Source organism: Vollenhovia emeryi, unplaced genomic scaffold (genome assembly GCF_000949405.1).
Source record: "Vollenhovia emeryi isolate VEMERY1.0 unplaced genomic scaffold, V.emery_V1.0 DF939135.1, whole genome shotgun sequence".
In the NCBI taxonomy this organism is placed as follows: domain Eukaryota; kingdom Metazoa; phylum Arthropoda; class Insecta; order Hymenoptera; family Formicidae; genus Vollenhovia; species Vollenhovia emeryi.
In genome coordinates this window covers 2,529,191-2,545,011 of record NW_011967231.1, presented here as the reverse complement: position 1 = coordinate 2,545,011, position 15,821 = coordinate 2,529,191, and the positions used below count along the sequence as shown (strand labels likewise).

Here is a 15,821-nt window from a genome sequence, read left to right as displayed (position 1 = left end):
CAAATTAGTTTTATCTAATTGAACGAATCACGCTGATTATTTGTAAATTAATATTTGTATCACTTAATAGCGTGTTTTCTCTAGCGCACTTGTATCTCTCGCGGGCAACCTTCCGCAAAGACCGTATCGCCGCAGTTATCAGTTAATTGAAACGAATGAAGACAAAAGGAATTCTCTCTCGCGCGCGATCCCCATTTTTTCCTATCGCTCCGATGAGGAAAGCATCGATGGGATCTGTTAATACTATATATAGTGATATTGTGGCATATTCGCCGTGCAATCGCTGCACGGGTCGCAGATCAATAATAACGCAGCGAAACGGAAAACTAAGATACGGCTACAATTTTACGAGGGCTTATTTCGGTGCTATATACTCGTAAAGTGACTCTGCTTGGTGATTCAATCGCCAAGGCAGAACAAAGATATCTATTCGAGACTAATGTCGTTGAATATGCTAACAGCGGCGAAAGATATAATGAGATATTGAAAGATATATCCCCAGATTCCTCAGAGTTTCCTCGAAGGAGATTTAAATCCCTGATTATAAGCCGATAGGTAAGCCAATTCGGCGTTAAACCTGAAATACCTTTCAAAAAACTGTACGCGGAAAAATGATATTGTATTAACAGCATTAGTCTGATTGAAAAGAATGTTTTAAATTTAAAATGATCTATTCTTCGATATTTAACGAATACTTAAATTAAAGCAATGCATGTTTCAATTTGTTTATTATGTTTTAAATTTAAGTTAATAAGCTATTAGGGGCCACCCAATGAATAATTTTCTTGAGTAAAGTAATATTTTTTTTATACCAGTGTTAGGGATCTCATTTTTGAGCATTTTAATTGTCGCCTCTCGTGCATATTACAATACATTCGTACTGGCACGAATGCACGTGAAATGAGAAATTTGCACAATTGCGTAAGGAACGGCTGATACGTGCCCGCCGTGCCAAACTGTTTTGGTGACAGAATGTAATTTTGCGAGTACTTTTACGACGTACTTCCACTCGAAGGAGCGTGGTGCGCGCACGTAGCGCGGTTTCAGTTAAACTTCTTGATGGCAAGCTCAGTAAATGTTTCGACGAACCTGTTACGCAAAGCAAAATGTACTCGTGTACTCGGATTATCTGAAGATTTAACGTCGGTTCGTAACGTCGCGTGTAACCACGGACGCATTCGAGGGAGCACGAGGCAAAAGGAAAGGTGGAAGAGTTACACGTCGAATTTCAACGCGGGCTGTCCGTCGCTTAGGAGGGACATTATTACTGGATTCACGTCGCTCGCGTCCGTTACGTTACAAGAATCTATAAATATGGATTATGAGGAACGAAGAACGCGTATATCAAGAGACGAAGCGTCGGAACCAATGCCGATTGTTATTCGCGTTAGATATCTGATCGATACTTTAATCGAGCGGGTAAAAAGCAATGGGATCGATGAAGGAGATAACGTATTTCTTCGTCGGATTACAATCGAGCTGTTGCATTCATGAATGCATCCAAACGTACGTTTTCCCTTGCGCCAATCACATTTCACGGATCGTCCTATTTAGAAGAGCTAATCTCTCGTACGTACAGTTTGCCGGCCGGACTATCGACTGACGTCGTTCCAGCTGTACGACTTTCCCGTATAGATTTATATTTTTAACGGTAAAAACAAATTCCAATACTTAATTCCATCAGACGTACCCACTTCCATCCGTATTGAATTAAGCAATATCTGCCGCACGTGAAATTGGATATCGCACGGATTTGATTAAGTACGCAATTTTTCGCTTTTCCCGAGGATCTTACGTTTTCAAATTCAGCCCATTTTTTTTGGTCCCCTCTCATTTCGAATCCTCAAATGTTAATGCACGGCGCGGCCCGAGAGTCCGCAGTGCGGAGCTCGCTGCAGCGATCTAATTTCGTCGCGTGGATACCGGGCGACAGGGGGTAGTTGCCGTTTCGGGGTTCCATCGCCGATCTATTCCGATATACCCGCGAATAATCAATCCCAGATACTTCTTGGGCCGGATTCGATCCGGCCGGAGGATTCCCCGCGAGAGAGCGGATCGACGAGAGAGCGCAATCCGGAATTGGCCGAAAATGGATATAACGGGGACGCCGCCGGCCTGGCTTCGTCTCGCCTGACTGACAAGGAAGAGGGGTTGGTTTCTATCGGAAATGGGCTTTCGACCGACCGACAGCCGTGCCCATTTCGACGGCGCAATTTAACTTACTCCCCTTCGCTTTTCGCGCTTCTCTCGCGCCGCGGCCCGCGTCTCGCCGCCGCCGCCGCCGCCGCCGCCGCCGCCGCTGCCGCCGACGCGGCGATTCGGTGGAAGGATGGACCCGATATTGATAATATACAGCAACGGCCCGATTCGGTCGACGGCGCGATCAAAGGAGCGAGAAGATCCTTGGCCGCGATCCAGCCGGCGCCGTTCACCCGCCGCATCTCTGATCATTTTTCCAGCGGGTTCATCGAACCGCGTTTGAATACGGACGTTCGAATTCGCAAGGAGCGTTCGATGCGGAGCTGGCGCTCGGAAGGACGATGTCCTTCTTGGAGCACTTTTGCGCATGCAGCAGTGCGCGAAGTGGTCGCGTCGAGATATACATACATGTATACATCTTCGATAACGGGGTTTCTCGAACCCGTGCAACGCCGACGGGTCTCCCGGTGTGCACAAGTGCAGAGAAACGTAGCTCGCGCCGGCCTTTTTCCGTATATTACGCAAGAAATTGTAGAGTACCATTTGTAATATTAAATTTATCAAGATTAGAATGTTATTAGTTTCTCGATAAAATTCGTTACCGTTTCCTACCGTGATTGCACGTTATATTTTTACACTCGTCATTCACCCATGGCAGGATCTGGGCGAATGCATTTCAGATTCTACAATTACTATATTATAACAAACGGTATTGTGCTGCAATATCACGTGTTATAGTATAATATTATTCAATTCTACAGTATGCATCTCTAGTTACTGTCGGGTACTAAAGCGAAATGTCCGACGCTTACGAACTGAAATGTTCGCGCTCGCCCTTAGTGATCTCGAAGAAATAAAGGGGCAGTGTTAAGCACCAAAGTGAGAGACGCACGTGCGTCAATGCTGGAACGAACGTAAAATTCTACCACCGTTAACCTTAACGGCGGAACTTTCGGATGTTTCAAGGGTTAATGGAAGGCATTCGCGACCCCGTGCCAGTAGCAAGATCAAAGCGATAATTTCTGGCTCGTTTCCAACCCCAACTCGATAGAAGCTAAGCCAAGCTCTTCTGTCGCAGCGACAAATAGTAGGCGCACCTCGAGAATAATTGTACTGCTGAAAAAGAATCCAAGTGGATTCTATTATCTCCTCGTGGACATCGTAAAAGTTTCGCGGCGCTTTATCATACCGCGAGCGAGAGATCAAAGTTTGAAGCTTCGGGGGGGCGGGAGTTAAACCTCAAGATTCGCTCGGAAATCGGAAATGCTGAAATGTCAAGCGGGCGTCAAGCATTGACAGGTTAGTCCCACGAGTGAGCGCGCGCGGTGATTCTTTCTAGGTTCCTTAAAAAAAAAATAAAAAAAAGATATGTGCGAGGACCTCGCCTGAAAAATCACTGTTTTCTCTTGTCCTCATCGATTCTGGTCGTCAGCCCCGACCCCTAAACGACACGTCGACGTTGTCTGTCCGAACGCGCAACCTGAAACTGACAGTCGCAGACGAGGCTCCGGAAGATCGATGGATCCTCGAGACGCGGTCTTAACGACCTTGTTCCATGTTACCGATAGCTTCTACCGGAACGTCATTACTTTCCTTTCAGTCCACTCGATCAAGGCACTCCCTCTAATGAACGGCGTCTGTAAATAGTTTGCACGTAATAAAAGTAAAGACACCGCCAGACTGTCCGCGCCGTTCCTATAAATCATCCGCCGGGGACGGAAAAATACGGCCGTCATTTCTACAGTTGCCTCCGCCGAGCGAAAATTCCATTCGGCCCGCTTATTTTGTCACAATACTATTTCTGAGTCTCTCTCTCTCTCTTTTTGCCTCTCCCCGATTCGTCCTGTCATCCAGCATCGCGCGAGCACCTTTTTTCTCCAAAAAATACGACCGTTACGCGGATGTCATTGAAGCTTGCGTACGAGCAAATAAAAAAAAGAGAGACGGAAAAAAAGGGGGAAAAATCCTTGCCGGTGACCGACGGTTCCGACGGTTTAATAAGGCGCGCACTCGCTGAATATATCCGAAACGAAAGCAATACCCGCCCGCCGAGGGGTAAGTTGGTTCGCTGTTGCTTTCGAAATCCCGCTGCACGTTGCAGGTATCGCGCGCACCTCCCCAGAGTGGATTAATTTTCGCGAAAGTCTCCCGTACCAATTAATCGGGAAACGCAGCCTCGTTAATTATCCTGAATCCTGAACGAGCGTGCGTCGTACGGGCGCGCGTTGCCCAATCAACAGACTCGTTTCCCATTGTAATCGAGAAACGCGATATTTCGCAGCTTGATAGATTACATCGGCGCGCTCGGGACGATTCTTTCGCGTTTCGGATTTCGCGGACGCCTCGCGGATTTATCGAGCGCGCGCACGCGCTCGCTCCGTCCGCCTGGAAACGATCGCCGCGAAATCCCGGCGGGACGGCGGCTGCTTTTCGAGAGAAAAATGCGCTTCGCGTATCTCCGACTCGCGACGGCGAAGACTTCAACGGAGCGCGCGAGTGAGTTTCATCAGGAAAAAGAGAGCGCGGAAAAGTTTGGCATACATTTTTCCTCTCGACGCGGCGAGAGGAACGCGCCCGGGTGTGCGTTCGTTGCTCGGATAATCTTTCGGATCCATTGAGCGGGATTAAAGGGCTTATCCCTTTGTGCAAACTTAATGCCTTCCTTTCCTTTCCCGGCGCCCGGTCATACATGCATACGCAGGAGGGATTCCCACGCCGTCCCTCTCGCCGGCATCGCCCGTGCGTTGCACGACGCTTAATCCAAACCGGCAACTTGCATTTATTCGGATCTCCCGGCAGTTGCGCAATTTCAAGTTTCGCAGGGAACTTTCAGTAATTTGAGCCGCGGAGTGTAACGTCCCTTATTAATCAGGTAACATTGAAACGCGCGCTCTATAGCGTGCAAAATTAATATCTGAATTACTTGGTCGCGTTAGAAGCGAGCTAACGTCGCGCGCCCCCTCCGCGCGCTCCTCTCGCTCCCTTCTATCGCGAGTGCATTATTCTCCTCGTTTGCATCGCGATTATTCGTGTCAAGGAGGAGTCACCGGCAACGGTACGCGTGTTTATCGCGGGACTGGCGTTGTCGAGCAGACTCGCCCGCTAGTACTCGCCGACAATTCTATACACAGACTTATCTCTATTGCCGGAGGACCTGAGTTTTCCGAGGGGCGCACTTTTATCTACCCTCCGTGGCGCAAGCTCTCGTAAATATCCAAAGATCACGGTGATTTTTCACCAATAACTCGCTCCATTACGCGAATGTCGCAGGCAGCCGCGACAAAGCTCGGTCTCTCCCTTTGTCTCTCCCTGCCCCTCCTGCGGCAGCAACGTCAAGCCGAAAGTGAATTTCCAACGCAACGGATCGATGGGACCGAATCAACAGCCTTTCCGCAAACGCAAATAGAATTGATACAGCCACAGCACCCCGGTGTCGTGGCCTCCGTTATATTTCGCCTGGAAACGGCTTTTGATTCCCTCCCTTCCTCCCTCTCTCTATCTCTCTCTCTCGTCTCCATCGCACGCCACCGTGCCGGTTATTCCCAACCGGTGCGTATAATACGCGAGGGCTTTATTTATGAACACGACGAATTGGGTGGACGCGAGGTGAACGTTTGCGGAGTAGGTAGGTCCGCCCAACGTTCGCTCGCTCCGTATCCGGCTTATCCGCTCGCGCTTTGCCTGACGCTCGGTTTCGGCCGCCCCCTCGCAGCTGTGTGGAGCGGAATCGCGGACGCGCGCGCGATAAAGCCGAAAAGAAACGGGGGAGGGCCGAATGGTGAAAGAGGAAGATATTGGATCCCGCGGCGTTCTATCCATTTGCCGTCCTCGCGCGTCCTCGCGCGTCCTCGCGACGGCATTCTCGCGTCGACGAAATGTGACATTCAAAGCCAAGGCGAATATGGAACGCGAGAAAGAGGCGTGCGCGGAGCGGCGGCGGCGGCGGGACGACTCGAAATCCGTGCGCGAAATTGCATTGGCGATACGGTATGCACCGCCGAACCGTCGTGTGTCGTTTGCCATCACCTGTTTCCGAGAAGCACCTCTACGGCAAAGGCACAACTTCGCAATCGAATCTCCGCTCTCGCCGCTGGCGTTCGTGCGAGCCGGAATTAAGGATATGTTTTGTACGTGCAATCGTAGCAAAAAGTGGCTGAAATTCGACTTTGATGAATGCACACTCTTCCCGTACAGTTTGGGCAATAGAGATATTGCGATACAATCTTATTATTTATTCGTAGTTGGAGTTCAGAAATGCTGGTTTCATTTGCCGTTAGATGAACCGCGCGATTGGATGACCTCAATTTTACATCCGAATCTTTAAACGCAGTTACTCACTATCGCGTTCCACGTGGCTGATAATTTAAAATTTATCATTCAAGAAAATTTATTGCATGTACAATGTTACGTACACTTCAGAGATAGATATATCAGTAGTAGAATTATTCATTTAGGTGAAAGGTAAATTATTCATTTAACCCTTTCACGACGTAAGTTCCATTTAGAGTTCTGGCTCCCCGATTTCTTGAGATGCTAGTGTCTCACATAAAAACAATTAAACAAAAAGTAATTCGGCCGTGAAAGGGTTAAGGTATAAATTCAAGCGGATCCTAGGAAATTAATTCGTCGCGTTGGCATTTTTAATTTTCGCTCATTTAATTAATTGATTCACACTGTTTCTCTTGTCTATCGCTTTCTCTTTACGATCAAACGTTACTCACATAATAAAATAATCTCGACACCCGGGTGCAAATAGTCGGAACAATTATTTGATCGTTTGGTTGTCTAAACGATCCTAACAATCTATGTAACTACACCGCACCAATTAACCGTGGTCGAGCTAACGAACCAGTCATCGTGTAATTCGTTTGCCTCGTGGCGAGGGAACTACATCATGTGGTGTTAGGCCACTTTCAATTCAAAACTGTGCCCTACCTTCGCATATCTGATGAAACGGCGATCGGTTTCTTCTTCCGTCTACAAAGTACCTCTATATTTCTTTACGTTTACAGACTCCCTAAGATCAATATTTGTTCGCAAAAATCTCGGGAGGGTCAACAGTCCTAAACAAACGAATCCCTAAAAATTTTTTAATAACGCAGTAATACTTTTACAACAGAATAAAATAGCAAGAATACGCGGATGATGTTAAACTTTTACTCCTCACGTAACTCCAACCGGACTTGGTGTATCTTTGGACTTTTAATTTCAGATTTAATTTCAGATACAAAGTTGAGCGTTAAAAATATTGTGGGGGAGATATTTCTCCCGTATTAGAAATTAGTGCCCCGTTCATTTGCGTCCATTCTCATCGCGCTGAATATCACTCGTACGCGACGGCAACTTCGTCGCAGTAGTTAAGGACTACCGAACAGTCAGACGCGCGGCGCGGCGCGGCGGTGCTAGGTGCGGGTGCGCCACGCGGAATAATCCGCAATGAAATCGGCAGCCGTGAATTTTCAGCACGGGATCGATTCGATACGGGTGTAACCGATAAGAGCTATAACGTATATATAGCTTAGCGGATCAGCGTCGGCAGATCGGGCTGGGATGGTGTGATCTGCCTGAACAAAATCTAATCCTGCCCGGCCGGTATGCGCCCGGTATGAGTACGTGCATACGTAATTACGCATTAAAGCAATTGGCATCACGATACACTGACTACGGTGCCGGGATTAGCGAAGGGCTCTGGTGCTTCCTCTGGCGTTCGGCGATAGCGCGATGCCAATAGGCTGAATACGATTGCCTCAGAAAGCCATAATTGCGATTCCTCCGCTATCCCAGCACGTAACGCGCTAATCCCGTCAAACCACCTGTCCATTACGGCTGCTAATCGGAAAGAGACTCCTAGATGAGTGGCAGCGACATGCCAAAGTCAGCGTAGTTTACCCCAACTTTAATTGCGATTAAAATAAGCTAATTTCGACAAGTGCACTCGAGACATTTATGGCCGTACATTACGGTGTTAGCATTTGCGACTTCAAGAGGACTTAAGGGATAATATAAATGAGACAATAATACATACATATTAGTCTTGACCTACTTAAATCCACCTAAACCGTAATGTAGAGCTGTACGAGCGTACCAGAAAAATTTGATCCGTTTTCTGCCTGAAATGTGTTGCCACGTACCTATATCGCGAAAAGGCAGATATATCTTCCGGTAATTCCCCGAGTCACAGACGTTGAAAGGATGAAAAATGGTAGCCCTCAGCGCAATCTACCATGCAAATCGTTGTGTCTCGCGTTATTACGTTTTCGATCCCACTCGCCGATATAGTCTTAATAGACGTTTCGCGAGACGCGCGAGCTCGTTAACTATCATGCTCGGCGTGTTATCGGAAGCGCCGGATTTCGCACGCGTATAAATCTCCTTTTGCGAGGATTTCTCGCGGGACGAGCGGAAATTCCTTCTCCGTTGGATTCGAGTTACGTGCCTCCACGCGAGATAATCTACCGGTGGTACGTAGGGATCGAGTCGCGTTGTACCTTAATCCGCTTCTTTCAGTACGACTGAATGGATTTGAATTTTCAATTCAGCCTTATCGGTAGCGCGGGGTGAATTTTACCCGCGCGTTTTCTTTCTTCGAAATCGTGTTCTCGCTTTTTCGACTTCCCCGCGCGCGCGGCAGCGAAATTCTCGCTCTTTAATCTCGAATCGCGTTTCAAGCGACTGCTCGCGCAATTCTAGTCAGCGTCAAAATTATCCGGCTAATTCAACATTCGCGCATTTCGCAAATAAATATTACAAGCGGGCGTCGCAAGCATTCAAAAATATTGTTGACACGGTTAATTTTTATCTCGCCGAACCGACCAACAATTTGTTTGAAATTTTTCTCGGCGCGCGCAGTTTTTCCTCTCACTTTTAGCAACCTCCTCCTGCGACGAGAAGAAGAGAACCGTGAAAGGAACTCTCGGGGATACCCCTGCGGAGTACGTGTTCGCTTTGCCCACGGAACTGCGGGGGCGGAAAGTCTTTGATTATCGGGTAGAAAAAGCGACGGCAGCATGCAGCACGCTGACGTGCCGTGAACACCGGCCCGAGAGTTTATTTAATCGCGAATGTGCCAAGAAATCTGTTTGGTCGCGAATCTAATGGTCATAAGATCCCCGGTGTCTTCCGAGACACGTTTCATTTGCTAATGCTCTTTAAATTTTTATTCAGGTTCTTTCCCCGTTTCCGGAAATTCCGACGGTGCTTTCGGAATTGTGGATTCCATTTTCCTCAAGCGGACGTAGGAGTTAGTTTGTGGCGTTTCTTAAGCTTAATAATGTAACCAAGAGTAAGACAGTTTCACCTCCCCCCTTTCTCCCTAGTGAATTAATAGACTGATACGTCATTGATAATTAAAGAAGAATTGTTGCTTCAATAATTGAATAAATATCCTCTTCTTCTTCTTCCTTGTGTATTGGGCTTAAAGCCCGTTTTGTCCAGTTCGCACTTGGTACTTTAAGCATTTGGTTTTACCTCAACTTCGGTAGGCTGCTAACCTTGCCAAAGGAAACCTCCCATCTAGAGGGCTATACCCCTAGAGGGGTATGTGTGGCAAGATACTCTCGGTGGTTGCCACTTTCCTTCGGGAGATTCCGAAGAAAGACCAGCGGTATCCGTGGATTTGAACTCGGATCTTTTCGTTCATCTGTTTACTAAGCAGCGCACATTTCTCTTCGCCACACCAAAAAATATCTTATCAATGAACTATAAAAGATCATCTTACGCGTTTAATATTTTGCTCATAATAAATTGGCGACGCCAGGTACAATTTACACTCTGCGACATAACACATTGTCGGTGTCTCGCGCCTTTCGCCGATGTTAGCACGTGACAATGGGAAATACAGGATGAATAATTCGACGATACACTTTTGAATGATGATAGCGCAAGCGGGCGAAGTAAAGCGGAACGTTGACGTCGAATGGCGTCGCGGGAGCGAAGCAGGAAGCAGAACTTCCGAACAGATTCTCCTGTTACAAATTAACTGTGGATCCTGGAAGTTGGTCTGACTTTTGTCAGGAGGAACGTGCGAAATTTACTCAGACGGACGGGTGCTTTGTTCCGCACCATTTCAATGATGATTGCGTGATTTCATTGTATAACGAATCCGTTGCCGTATAACTTTGCGTGATTCCCACTTGGGGATCCCACTCTTAATTAATCTTTCCTGCTCCTTCGCACGAATACGTTTGCGTTCTACATAGAGAACAGGAAGGGCCATGGGTGCGCCATAAAGGAATGCCGTGCTTAATATAAATGCACGTGTATTATCTAAGGTCCGCTTCAAATAAAAAATAATGAATGGAAGGGGTTGATAAATTACAACGCGCGCGCAATTTCATTGAATAGGTAGTTATTTGCCAAATTGCGTTCGACTTTGCACTGTAATAAGACAAAACGAGGATTATGGAGTGCGTGAATGTGAATAATAGAGCAACTATGGTACTGGCCTTATGCCGCTCAAAACAATCGAGAGGTCCCTTCAAACAATTCCGCGAACGGGATAGAGCACGCGTTAAAAGAGAAAAGCTTCGGAGGCTAAAATACTTATTGTATCGTATTTTCACACCAACTGTGCATATCGAAGCGTAATAAGCGATTCGGAAAATTAACTAGCCGGCGTACACGATTCCTTTAAACAATTTCGCGGACGGAATAGAGCACGCGTGAAAAGAGAAAAGCTTTTAGAAGCTAAAATACCTATTGTATCGTATTTTCACGTCCGAAGAAGTGATTTCTCAAATGCCAACTGTGCATATCGAAGCGTAATAAGCGACTCGGAAAATTAACTAGCCGGCGTACACGATGCCTGCGCTGAATCCGGTAACGCCAGTGATGGAACCGCGAGTATACACCGCCGGCGGCTCGACGCACGTACACATTTCCGGGTGTGTATGCAATAGGCAGCGACTCGTGGAATTGTTAGGCCCGCAGTTACTGTCGCGTGCGGCCGCGAACAATTTAATCTCGCCGGATCGTTTCCAGCGGCGATCGATGGCGGGTGCAAAATTGCCGACGCCATGGAGATCCGCCGTCGTCGGATATGCGCGGATACCCGGCGTCGGCGTCGGCCGTACGTACGTGGCGGCGTTTAACAAAGCGTGCAATCCGCAAATCACAGAGGACACGGACACGTGGCTCGTTTACGGCGGCCTTTAATCGCGCCGGAACTCCGGTCACGGTTTCCATTTACCAACTACCGCACTGGAATCGCGAAATTCCGCGGTCAACGGCGCCGCGTAGGCGCGTTTGACGCATAAGAAAAGCGTTGGGCCGATGTTTGGCGGCACTTTTCAAAGCGACATGTCTTTATCACAATTTCCTGATACCCTAGTCAATCGAGAACCAATAAAAATTGTTCGAGCAGGAATTAATTGTTTCACATTTTTCATACAATTTTGCATTTAATTTGTGCAAAATTTTACTCATGACGTTTTTGTAACTAACGTTATTTTGCATTTTCAGTATAATTCACGTGGGTAATTATAAAAATAAGTATCAGTAGGTCCCGAAATTTAACTCAATATAGACCCGCGAGAATATTCTTTTAACGAGTGTACTAATTAGCGCTAATAATGCCGGTGCATATGACACAAGGTGAGAGCCAAGCGGGAATGGAAAGTAAAGATGAATCAAGACAAAGTCGGCAAAGAGATCGTGGAGTATGCGGATGACAGATCGAGTTGCTGATGGTAGCAGATTTTGTCTCGCTTATACAAAGAAGAATAAACGAGCGACTTAATCATGCGCGCGCGCGAGACGACAGCGGTACCGCGGCTAAAATCCTTCGAGACGGAAGCGAACAAGCGTGCAGAAAGAAGCTCGGAATAACCCGGCACCGGCAACTGGCAGCTTCAGCGCGATGAATCGCCATTCATAAAACAAAGGAGCGCAATCTCGCCCTTCCGCAGGGACATGCGACGACGCCGGAAACGCCGGTCCGGACGACGCCGTCCGCGGCCGTCGCTGACCATAAAGAACGGTTTTCGCCAGATATATAGCCACCGGCACCCAAATGAAATCTCGGTTTTCGTTTCTCGGCGTTCGATCTCGATGGCGGAGCTCGGTTAAAGTCTCGCTACCGGCAAAAACGGGCTTGCGGACCCGCGCGGAAATTGAGCCCCGTCGAAATTCCGCAACGCTCGCGATTCCCCCCCGGATAAAAAACGACGCGGAATCGCAAAACCGATCCCTTTACGGGTAAAATCGCGGATTTTCATCCATTTAATGCCGGCAGGTGTACGCTCGCGACACGAAAATCAGGCTCGCGCGCGCGGCCGCGGAACCACGTGTTATTAATGCAACGGGGCATCCTCGGTCGCGGCGGCGGCGGCGGCCGTCAATACTTCCGCGAGCAGCGGGATCGCCGATCGCGCGCCGGTCCCGGCCGGCACCGGAGATAGTTTCGTCCGACAACGGGGACGATAGATCGATGACGTCAGCGGGATCCGGCTATTTTTAGCCGAGGGAGAGGCAACGCTAGTAGTCTGCGCCACGGGGCGACGGTGGGGTGGCAGAAAAGCAGCGGAGGGGCGGAAACCTGGTGACATCCCCGGCGTGTGCTTCGCCCGACTCATTCATCCTGCTGACCCAAAGAATGGGGAGAGTAGTGGTGGTTGGCGAAGGGTCGAGCGCCCAGGGGTAGGAGTAGACGCCTGCGCGGACTTGGCCGATACTTAAGCTCGATGGACCATTAGATTCGGAGAAATCGGTTTCTCGAAGCGAAGCGGATACTAAGCGACGTGGGGGAGCGAAAGAGAGTGAGTGAGAGAAAGAGGGGAAAGGGGGGGGGGGAGAGGGAGAGAAAGAGGAGGGGAGAGAAGGAGGGAGGGTGACGGTGTGTGCAGGTGTGCGGTTACTCGCGTACCGATCGATTTATCGAGAGGGTGAATAGCTATAAATAGACTGGCCGCGATTAGCGACGCGCTGGTGGGAGTTATTGATATTGGTATTGATACTGTATTGCGGTTTGGGTCATTGCCTGGCGAAATCGTACACAGAATGAATAGCACGTAACTATATGGGGAGATACAAAATGCCAAATGCTCCTCTTCGACAAGACGGCAAAATGAGAGAAACCAATCACGCTAAGAGCGCATCCATAATCCCGAGGAAAACGCAGCACTTTGAGAGATTTGTCACGCGAATAAAGAGCATCTGGCACTTCGACATTTCATCGTGCCATTCATAATTACAAATACCCATATGTATAATGTAATAGAGAGATACTGCGCGTTACACATATTCCCCAAAGTTATGCAATATATTTCACAGTTTCGCATCTAAACTAGAAATTAATCGCCCTGGCGATCATTTTGATGCTAATCTCGTCCGACAGTGCTTTGCACTCTGCCGGCTTTCCATCGTTTGTTATTTTATGCTTCTCAATTTATAACAACAACGGTATCTGATTTTACAAAATCCTCTGTACAGAGGAGTCGCCGGCAGATAAAAATAAGTATGCTCGTTGCGCGCCGAATAAAATCTCGTTTCCGGAATTGGGGGGGGGGAGAATCTTCCCCGGTAAATAGAAAAAAAACATTAATTGTTCGATCAAATCGACGTTGGCACATCCGCCAGTTTCGCGTGTCAATTACGGCGGGGCAGAAAAACTGTCGGTGAAAATCAACGTGGTGATCGACATCTTCGCTTGCACGTAAACAAAGCGGATTTCGAGCGAATAGTAGGGCCGCTGAACTAGGAAAACGGGAGCCCACGGTCGGCCGCTCGCGACAGGTTTCAGGTTCGCCCGTGTTATTTGCGAAAACTTTCCGCGGCACGACACACACCGCGGAGAACGGTGGAAGAAATTCTGGTAATCTCCCAGAGAGCGCCCCGCGGGAAATTGTAAAATGAATTTCATGATTGATGCTGATGACGCGCATCCGGCACATTCGTCTTTCCCGAACGGACGATATCGCTGATAGACACTTTCACGCGGGCGCGCGCGCGCGCGTCCCCTTTCTCTCTCGGCTTTCCGCCACCTCGGAAGTTCGCGGCGGAAGAAGTCGCGAGGGAAAAGTTTCGGCGTCTGCAGAGGACCGTTGTCGGTGATCCTCCGATCCTCTAAAGCGTCGCTGCGAGCGCGGCAGAGCGGTTCCGGTCGGGATTGTTCGCCGATCAAATGCATTAGGACGGTCTCCGGTGTTGGAATACGTGTCGGTCGCCGACGACGGAAACTGGCTATTGAAATTCTGCGATAATCGAGGGAAGTTCTATTCCCTGTTTGTTCTGGTACGTTTCAGTAGACTCAGAAATGGTTCATCTATCCTGGCATTCCCGACCGTGAGAGAGATTGGATGGACGGCTTTATGTGGACTTGGTTACAAATGGACCGGCGACTCCACGTATAATTTGAAAACTTGCTTTCGATACGGAAATTAAATTATCAATGTCGTTAAAGAGCGATTTTTCCGCGACGTTTCCTTTTGCTCTTCATCCGCGATTATCGACATGTTAAATTGGAATTAATAGAAAATTTATCATCGCGCTATAAACGTAACACGATACCAATGAAAGGAAGTAAATCATACCGACGTAACAAACGAAATCTTGTGATTTCTAACGAAGAAAGTATTGTTTAGAAACCTCTTGACGAGAAACTCCTTTAGTTGACGCGTTTTGGTCTATACAATTATCGTGATAACGTACGTGAAAAAAGTACGTGGGATGAGTTAGATTAATGGCACTTTGGGGAAGTAAGAAATACATGGGACAATGCTCGAAGCTGTACGGCTAAGAAGCGAGGAGCGCGGACTGGTTTTTGCTGTAATAAAAGTTTTTATAGCGACGTACACTTGTACGAATTCACGAAGGGGAAGAATATCGCCATTTGTCCGCGTGTACTTACATACATGAAGGAAACGCGATAGCCGTTCTTGTTATTCACGTCTACGTCGCACAATCGCATTCCGCGCTTTAATCGCGGCCGTTCATTACGCGCCGGGGAGAGAGGCAATTCGGGATACGTACCCAAAAACTATTTCACATTTAACTGAAACATTATTGTACGTCATCAAGGTTTCGGTCGCCCTGACGAGAATATTAATGAGACGCTAAAAGCGTAGACGTTAAAGTCGAAAGATTTTCGCGAAAACGGGGGAACATTTGCAGTACCATCCATACGTTTGGAAACACCCTATATTTTACAGATAAATAGTGGCACAGCAGCGATACACGTGTTTAAATAACGATATATTTACGATAAATAACGATAATTATATAACGATATAACGATAAAAATAGCGATAAAATTACCATGCGTTTAAATAACGGATTAGACAGGATTCGCAAAGAGCGAATTACGAGTGAGGTGCATTCTCCAGCAGGAATAGAAACGTATCCCGACTAAATCTCTGCAAAAGTTAATCTATCGCACGCCGCGAGTACGCAAGGCAGTCATTAAAGCAAAAGGTGGTTACGCTTTGAGCAATCTAAAATTTAATTTAAATCTTTATTAAGAGCTTGTCGTACGTACGTATGTATCTTCGTTTTAATTCCATTCAGTTAAATAAACACTTACAAAGCAAAATACATCGATTTCATTATGTATTTTTTTCATATTACACACTTTTATAAAGCGTTTCCAAACTTATGGAGGATACTGTAAGTACATCAAGCTTTCATTT

General features: G+C 47.5%; 1 protein-coding gene across 1 annotated transcript in view; it reads right to left on the bottom strand.

Moving 5' to 3' along the window:
* LOC105567738 (cyclic nucleotide-gated cation channel alpha-3) overlaps nucleotides 1-15,821 on the bottom strand; it is a 142,795-nt gene that overhangs the window by 24,581 nt on the left and 102,393 nt on the right. The window lies entirely within an intron of this gene.